Below are 9,848 nucleotides of genomic sequence, written 5' to 3' on the forward strand. Positions count from 1 at the left end.
AGTTAGAAACATACCAGGGGATTCCAATTCAATCCCATCAAGGTGGCATGTGCCAATGCCATCTCACTATTCCAAGTGATCAATTTCAGTTCACAATTGATCATAATGAAAGGACTAAGAGTCAAAGGGAGCACATAAACGAGTCTAGTACCTGCTAACACTAACCGATAGAATAAATAAAGGGGAGAGTGATCCAACATGGGAAGTGAGATACTCAGCAGACTCATAGAATGGCAGATGTCTTAAATAGCACTCTGGCCTCAGAATCAGCCCTAAAGGCATTTGGATCTGGCTGAAAAGCCCATGAGAGTATTTCAGGCATGGAAAGCCAAGACACTCTGGCAAAAGATCTCTGTGAGTGAGATCCCAGTGGAAAGAACAGGTCTTCAAAGAAGGAGGTACCTTTCTCTGAAGGGAGGAGAGAACCTCCACTTTGACTATGACCTTGTCTAAACAAGATAAGGATCGGAGAACTCAGAGGGCTTCCATAGCCTTGGAAACTCATGACTGGAGTATAGGGAGATTACTGATGCCATAGACAGGAGTGTGAATTGGTAAAGTCAACAACAGGAGTCACTGTGCACTTACTCCTCATGTAGGATCTCTGTCCTTAATATGCTGTGCATTGAGATTTAATGCTATAACGAGTACTCAAACAATATATTTCACTTTGTGTTTCTATGGGGGTGCAAACTGTTGAAATCTTTACTTAATGCATACTAAACTGATCTTCTGTAAAAAAAAAAATTATCAATTCCCAACTTGACTCTCACTGGGATTAAACATGACAATAGGTCTGATCTGATTTCATCATCATTTAAAAAAATCATCTATTATTTTTCACTTTATGTTTCTGTGTGGGAGCAAACTGTTGAAATCCTTACTTAATGTATACTAAGCTGATCTTCTGTATATTAAGATAATTGAAAATGAATCTTGATGTGAATGGAAGGGGAGAGGGAGTGGGAAAGGGGAGGGTTGTGGGTGGGAGGGACGGTATGTGGGGGAAGCCATTGTAATCCATAAATCGTACTTTGGAAATTTATATTCATTAAATAAAAGTTAAAAAAAAACTAGAGTTAGAACTTGGACTTACGTTTCAGGGCCACTACAAACCCACTACAGGCATAAAATGTTAACAAATTGTTTAGATGAGCTACACTTAGATACACATGGATGAGTTTCTGCTAAAATACAATTCCCCAGAGTGTATCACACAAACATCAGTTCCTTAATGCACTAAAAAAAAAACATTCTAAGATGATTGAACAAGTTTGCAAAACACTGAATACTACATACCCTTTCTATGATTCCTAATTTACATATGCACACATCTGAGAATTCCTACAGCAATGAAACTCAATCTAGTTGCCCAAACTAGAATTTTCCCATCCTATTTCACATGTAATCTTTTCCTTTTGACTACACGACACCTATTGACATCTGAAAATTATGCTTTGGGGAGCATACTTATGGACACATTGAGTTAAAATACAACCAATTAATAATCAGTAAGGATAAGTGGTTTGGATTTTTAGATTTTTCTTAATTTCGGTGAGAAGAAGAAACCTTGAAGTCAGGAGTGAATGATCACTGGGTTCAGGAGGCAGGGTATGCTGGAATACATGGGAAGACCCCTAGGAAGGGTACAGGAAGGTAAGACTGGCAGCTGAAAAGAAATTTTGCCCAAAGAATTATTTATTCACCTCAAGCTGTTAGGAGACAACACAAGCTGTGGAACAGGTTTTTGGTTGATTGCTTGGATTTTTTATTTGTTGGTTTGTTTTTGTTTCCAGTCAAGTAATAGCATGTACAAGCACCTCTGTGATTTATGATGGTTTTTGTGCTGTATTTTCTCAAACATGATGATTTCCTTGTAAAAGAGCATGTTTCCTATGGGTCTTATTAATCGAAGTGCCACTGTAACTACATTTCTGTCATTCTGAATTCTTCCTGTGGTTGCTGCTAAAGCAATAGTCTTTCTTCACTTAGCTGCTTCCTTTCCAAGTTAATATAATGGAGTAATGTCTTGGACAACAAGAATCCTGATTCGTCATGTGTCATAAACCTATATATGTACTATACACCCACACAGCCCTGTCTTGTGGCCAGTGTGAGCGAGCAAGTTCAGTTATCTGGAGATCAGGTCACCTCTCCAGCAGCCAAGACCTCCCTAGGAGTCAAGGTTCCAGAAAAAACACAAGTCTCCCCTTCACCCTGATCCCTGCTTACCCACTTGATCTTTGCACCTGGTGCAGCACATGGCTCTACCTCCTATGATACTCACTGAGCGAAAAAGAAAGTGAAAATCTCTCAGCCTCCTGATCTTTCTTCTTGTGCCACAACAATTCTGGTCTTGACTTCCTCCTTCTGGTCTAAATAGTCTCTTTCTGAGGGTGGAAAAAAGCATGTGTTCTTGTCTCCTAATTCACTGAGACTCCAGTGGACCAGCAGACAGAGCTGCCAGCAGTCAATACATAGAGGCACAGGGCTTCACCACTATTCTTTGCCCAACTCTGCATTTTATCCGGTGCTGCTACACATTAAGATTTGTGTAACAGCCAGCTTAAAGACATTGTGATAAAATTTCCCAATGTGGTGATCCTATAACATTCGGGAGAAAAAAACACAATTCTATTTTATGAAATAATAAACATAATTTATGAAGAATTTTTTAAAATATTTTTATTTATTTATTTGAAAGTCAGAGTTACACAGAGTGAGGAAAGGCAGAGAGAGAGAGAGAGAGAGGTCCTCCCCAACTGGCCGCAATGGCCGGAGCTGTGCTGATCTGAAACCAGGAGCCAGGAGCCTCCTCTGGGCCTCCCACATGGGCGCAGGACCTGGGCCATCCTCCACTGCTCTCCCAGGCCACAGCAGAGAGCTGGATTGGAAGTAAGCCACCAGGTATCAACCCAGCACTTATATGGGATGCCAGAATTCTGGCCAGGGAGTTAACCCACTGTGCCAGTGCCAGCCCCTATGAAGAATTGATTTATGTAGCTAAAGCAATCTTGTACAACAAAAACAAAGCTGGAGGCATCACAATACCAGACTTCAGGACATACTACAGGGCAGTTGTAATCAAAACAGCATGGTACTGGTACAGAAACAGATGGATAGACCAATGGAACAGAATTGAAACACCAGAAATCAATCCAAACATCTACAGCCAACTTATATTTGACCAAGGATCTAAAACTAATTCCTGGAGCAAGGACAGTCTATTCAATAAATGGTGCTGGGAAAACTGGATTTCCACATGCAGAAGCATGAAGCAAGACCCCTACCTTACACCTTACACAAAAATCCACTCAACGTGGATTAAAGACCTAAATCTACGCCCTGACACCATTAAGTTATTAGAGAACATTGGAGAAACCCTTCAAGATATTGGCACAGGCAAAGAATTTCTGGAAAAGACCCGGGAGGCACAGGCAGTCAAAGCCAAAATCAACTATTGGGATTGCATCAAATTGAGAAGTTTCTGTACTGCAAAAGAAACAGTCAGGAGAGTGAAGAGACAACCGACAGAATGGGAAAAAATATTTGCAAACTATGCAACAGATAAAGGGTTAATAACCAGAATCTACAAAGAGATCAAGAAACTCCACAAAAACAAAACCAACAACCCACTTAAGAGATGGGCCAAGGACCTCAATAGACATTTTTCAAAAGAGGAAATCCAAACGGCCAACAGGCACATGAAAAAATGTTCAAGGTCACTAGCAATCAGGGAAATGCAAATCAAAACCACAATGAGGTTTCACCTCACCCCAGTTAGAATGGCTCACATTCAGAAATCTACCAACAACAGATGCTGGCGAGGATGTGGGGAAAAAGGGACACTAACCCACTGTTGGTGGGAATGCAAACTGGTCAAGCCACTATGGAAATCAGTCTGGAGATTCCTCAGAAACCTGAATATAACCCTACCGTTCCACCCAGCCATCCCACTCCTTGGAATTTACCCAAAGGAGTTTAAATTGGCAAACAAAAAAGCGGTCTGCACCCTAATGTTTATTGCAGCACAATTCACAATAGCCAAGACCTGGAACCAACCTAAATGCCCATCAACGGTAGACTGGATAAAGAAATTATGGGATATGTATTCTTTAGAATACTATACCGCAGTAAGAAACAACGAAATCCAGTCATTTGCAACAAAATGGAGGAATCTGGAACACATCATGCTGAGTGAAGTAAGCCAGTCCCAAAGGGACAAATACCATATGTTCTCCCTGATCGGTGACAACTGACTCAACACCAAAAAGGAAACCTCCTGAAGTGAAATGGACACTATGAGAAATGGTGACTTGATCAGCATAGCCCTGACTGCTAAGGGACAACTTAATACATTATCCCTCATAGTATTTTTTTTTTGTCTGTTCTACTTAATATGACTGGTTTAATTCTGTAATTATCACACAGTTATTCTTAAGTGTTGAAAATTAACTGAAATGTGATCCCTGTTAAACATAAGAGTGGGAATAAGAGAGGGAAGAGATGTATAATTTGGGGCATGCTCGGGCTGACTTGCCCCAATTGGTAGAGTTGGAAACATACCAGGGGATTCCAATTCAATCCCATCAAGGTGGCATGTGCCAATGCCATCTCACTATTCCAAGTGATCAATTTCAGTTCACAATTGATCATAATGAAAGGACTAAGAGTCAAAGGGAGCACATAAACAAGTCTAGTACCTGCTAACACTAACCGATAGAATAAATAAAGGGGAGAGTGATCCAACATGGGAAGTGAGATACTCAGCAGACTCATAGAATGGCGGATGTCCTAAATAGCACTCTGGCCTCAGAATCAGCCCTAAAGGCACTCGGATCTGGCTGAAAAGCCCATGAGAGTATTTCAGGCATGGAAAGCCAAGACACTCTGGCAAAAAGATCTCTGTGAGTGAGATCCCAGTGGAAAGAACAGGTCTTCAAAGAGGGAGGTGCCTTTCTCTGAAGGGAGGAGAGAACCTCCACTTTGACTATGACCTTGTCTAAACAAGATAAGAGTCGGAGAACTCAAGGGGCTTCCATAGCCTTGGAAACTCATGACTGGTGCATAGGGAGATTACTGATGCCATAAACAGGAGTGTGAATTGGTAAAGTCAACAACAGGAGTCACTGTGCAGTTACTCCTCATGTAGGATCTCTGTCCTTAATGTGTTGTACACTGAGGCTTAATGCTATAACGAGTACTCAAACAGTATATTTCACTTTGTGTTTCTATGGGGGTGCAAACGATTGAAATCTTTACTTAATGTACACTAAACTGATCTTCTGTAAAAAAAAAAAAAAAAAAAAAAAAGAAATTATCAATTCCCAACTTGACTCTCACTGGGATTAACATGACAATAGGTCTGATCTGATTTCATCATCATTTAAAAAAAATCATCTATTATTTTTCACTTTATGTTTCTGTGTGGGAGCAAACTGTTGAAATCCTTACTTAAGGTATACTAAGCTGATCTTCTGTATATTAAGATAATCGAAAATGAATCTTGATGTGAATGGAAGGGGAGAGGGAGTGGGAAAGGGGAGGGTTGTGGGTGGGAGGGACGGTATGGGGGGGGAAGCCATTGTAACCCATCAGTCGTACTTTGGAAATTTATATTCATTAAATAAAAGATAAAAATAAAAGAATTGATTTATGTGCACTGGGGTTAAAAATAAATAGCACACAGGCCGACGCCACGGCTCAATAGGCAAATCTCCGCCTGCGGTGCTGGAACTCCAGGTTCTAGTCCCAATCGGGGCGCCAGATACTGTCTCGGTTGCTCCTCTTCCAGGCCAGCTCTCTGCTGTGGCCCAGGAGTACAGTGGAGGATGGCCCAAGTCCTTGGGCCCTGCACCCACATGGGAGACCAGGAGAAGCACCTGGCTCCTGGCTTTGGATCAGTGCAGCGTGCTGGCTGCAGCAGCCATTGCGGCATGAACCTCGACAAAGGAAGACCTTTTTCTCTGTCTCTCTCACTGTCCACTCTGCCAGTCAAAAATAAATAAATAAATAAATAAACAGCACACAAAATCCATGACATCAAGAATGTGCCTGCTTAGAATGCACTGAATTTTTCAGTAAATTTAAATTTCATGTACTAAAAAATATTTATAATAGTACAGTGGTACATATTTGTACCACCTTCTCCAAACGTGCCTTGACAAATGAATTCCACCCTGAGTTCAGTCTCTGTCAATGCAGGAGAAATGTGAGGCAAAGATTTTTCTATCACAAACACGTCCTTTTTGAAGGCAGAATGACAGTGCTTTTCTTTAAGAAAAACTAAATAAAAAAGCCAAATTGCCCTAAAGCAGGATCCAAGGTTGACAAATATCAGGTCTCGGGGGAAACAGCAAAAAAATCCACTTCAGAAGTTGTAACTTCAAAGAGTAATAGTAATAATCCAATGATTCAAATTCACAGAGTATTTGCCTCTCAACACTTCTAACTTAGAAAGAAAATTCACTGTGCCCACCTATCCATAAACAGAACAGCCCTTCCCCCTCCTCTAAACATCTCTGCATTTTCTGCGTTTTTCTTTCCTGAATCCGCCTTGCCCCAGCCCCTGCTTGCCTATGTGCTGCACATGTTACTCCTCAGGTGCTCCAAGAAAAGAAAGAACAATGGGTTCCCTCCCCAGTTCCCTGAAGTAGGTCTCTCAGCACAAGGATCTCCCCAACTCTAGGTCTTTCCACCTAGAGTTGGAAATGTGAACTTCTTTCAACAAAAAATTACTCATGTGCATCCCACTAGGAATCTTTTCATGCAATTTTATTAACCAAAATACCAAACTGTCCGTTTATTCATTGTATAAATTTTTAAGTGTGCACCATTTGCTGGATACTACTAAGCAGCAACCTCATTGCTCCAAAGTACCTGGTATAGGGTAAGTATCAGCACAGAAATGACTGGGAGTAGAGCCTGGTGCCTGAGAAGCCACTGGTTACTCGTTCTTACCTTCTCAGCAAATTCCTGAGCAATTTTCAAGAAAGAGTTTATATGTTCTATAGTACCATTTTGAACTCACCAAATTATGTCCCTATGAATCTACAAACTTTAATGATATATGAACTCCTCAAGGATAAGAACTTCACATTCTTATCTATATATGCCCAGGACCTAATAAGCATGAAGTTGTCGTCTTAATATTTGAATTGGCAAAAGAATACTGGATAATATAATTCAAAACTCAAAAAATAAGGCAATATCTAGTAACTGTGCTGTGTTTACACTCCTCTGTTAGGTAACCGCATTAATTTTTGAAGTAATCATACTTTAAATGTGCCCCAGGTAAGGAAAGTACAAGAGGTCAGGGATGGGGCTCAGGATAGACTCAGGAATGGGATCAAAGTAAGAGCCAGTAACAGCACAGACCCTCAATGAAAAGGAATTATTAAGACTTACATAAGGGACCACACAAAGAAGCACAGGATGTAGCCATGAGCTTCCTCTGGATCTCCCATGTGGGTGCAGGGGCCCAAGCACTTGGGTCATCTTTTGCTGCTCTCCTAGGTGCATGAACAGGGAGCTGGATCAGATGTGGAGCAGCTAGAACTCGAACAGGTGCCCATGTAGAATGCTGGCTCTGCAGGCAGTGGTGTAGCAGTTCAGTCATTCATATACTCATTTGAATATTAAATGGTGCTCTATGGAAGACTCACTAATTATAATTACTTCAATATTGTGTTCAATGGAATGTTAGGAAACTTATAAATCATTCCTTTATTAATTCACTTAATGTTTCATGGTGTACCTTCTCTGGATCCTGTTCTAGATCTAGAAATAGAGATAACTCCAATAGAAAAGGTTCCTGCTATCCTGAATGTTATATAATCCTGTGAGTCCCTGGATACAGAAGTCTAAGCAAGGACAGAAACTTAAAGATGGAGAAAAGGTAGGGGAGGGTAGAGAAGGGAAGGGAAGGGAAATGTCTAATGACTATAAGCTCTGTGCAGAAAATTGAAATAGAAAATGGGAAAGGGAGTAACAAGAAGCTGTTTCACATGAATCCTCAGTGAGGATCTCTCTAAGGTCTGAATGACAATGGAAAGTCAGCCAAATGTGACCATGGGATAAAAGCATTCCAGGCAGTGGGAAATATCTAATACAACATTATAATCCTAGAATAAAAATTATAAACACAGTGGATGGCACTGTGATTCAGCAGGTTAAACCACTGCCTGCAGAGCCAGCATTCTACATGGGCACCTGTTCGAGTTCTAGCTGCTCCACATCTGATCCAGCTCCCTGTTAATGCACCTAGGAGAGCAGCAAAAGATGACCCAAGTGCTTGGGCCCCTGCACCCACATGGGAGATCCAGAGGAAGCTCATGGCTCCTGGCTTCAGCTTGGCCCAGCACTGGCCATTAAGGACATCTAGGGAGTCATTCAGCTAATGGATCAATCTCTTCCTCTCTCTCTGTAATTCTGACTTTCAAGGAGGTAAATAAATATTTTTTTAAAATATAAACAATTTATTTATTAAAGTTTTATTTATTTATCTATGTGAAAGATAGAGATCAATCTTCCATCTGTTGGTTCATTTCCCAAGTGCCTGAAATAGTCAGGGCTAAGTAAAGCTGAAGCCAGGATCTTAGATCTCAATCTGAGTCTCCCAAATGGGTGGCAGGAACCTAAGTATTCATGCCATCATCTGCTGCCTTCCCAGGCACATTAGCAGGAAAGTAGATTGGATGTGGAGGTACAGAGACTCAAACTAGGGATAAACATATCTCAGAGGTAGCTTAACCCACTGTGCCACAATGCCTACCCCTCCATCAGTTTTTGATTACCAACTTCAAATTGCACTTGAAATTCCAGAATAAGATTTGCATTGCCAAGTGATACAAAATTTTTAATTGAAAACAACATTGAAATTAAAGTTTTAAAACAAAAGTATATTGCAGAAATCTTTCTGGTTATTTAAAGTAACCAACTTTGACAAAGTATGCTATTTGAAAGGAAATCATAATTCATACCTTTAAATGTTCATTTCCCCACCATTTTCTCCACCTTCAAGTTTTCTGGAAGAAGATGAAACTCCTTTTTGAGCAGATTACTAATAAGCCACAGAAATCTTGATCTGAGACAACAGAAAAACAATCCAAAATCCTAGCCGAGTATGTAGAATTTTGGGTTTTATGGATAAGGACATCTGGTGTGCGCACAGTATCTCATCAATCAACACAACATCTATTAGGCTACAAAAATCATGATAGATAAAGTTTCCAGTTCCATAAACAATCAGAGGCATTGAATGGCCAAGGAAAATGGCTGACTTATAATCAAAGATGAAGGCACTGGCAAATCTTTGAAGAAAACCAAGGCATTGAGCCACGAACTTCTACTTCAGCCTAGGTACCCACACTTCTATTCTAAGTACAAAAAAGATCACATTAGAGTAAATCTCAATGCATTCCCCATTTTTCTGTAAACAACTTTCTAACCACTGTGGACATTCTGGTAAAAAAAAAAAAAAAATCAGTCAAGGGGCCAGCACTGTACATAGCAGATAAAGCCGCCATCTGCAGTGTTGGCATCCCATATGGACACTGGTTCCAGTCCTGGCTGCTCCACTTCCAATCCACCTCTCTGTTATGTCCTGGGAAAGCAATAGAAGATGGCCCAAGTCCTTGAGCCTTTACACCCACGTGGAAGACCTGGAAGAAGCACCTGGCTTCTGGCTTCAGATCGGCCCAACTCTAGCCATTGTGGCCTTTTGGGAAGTGAACCAGTGAATGGAAGACTCTCTCTCTCTCTCTCTCTCTCTCTGCTTCTTTGTAACTCTTCTTTTAAAATAAATCTTGAAAAAATAATAAAATCAGAAGAAAATATCATGGTGTTTC

This window comes from Oryctolagus cuniculus, chromosome 2 (genome assembly GCF_964237555.1).
Source record: "Oryctolagus cuniculus chromosome 2, mOryCun1.1, whole genome shotgun sequence".
Taxonomy (NCBI): Eukaryota; Metazoa; Chordata; class Mammalia; order Lagomorpha; family Leporidae; genus Oryctolagus; species Oryctolagus cuniculus.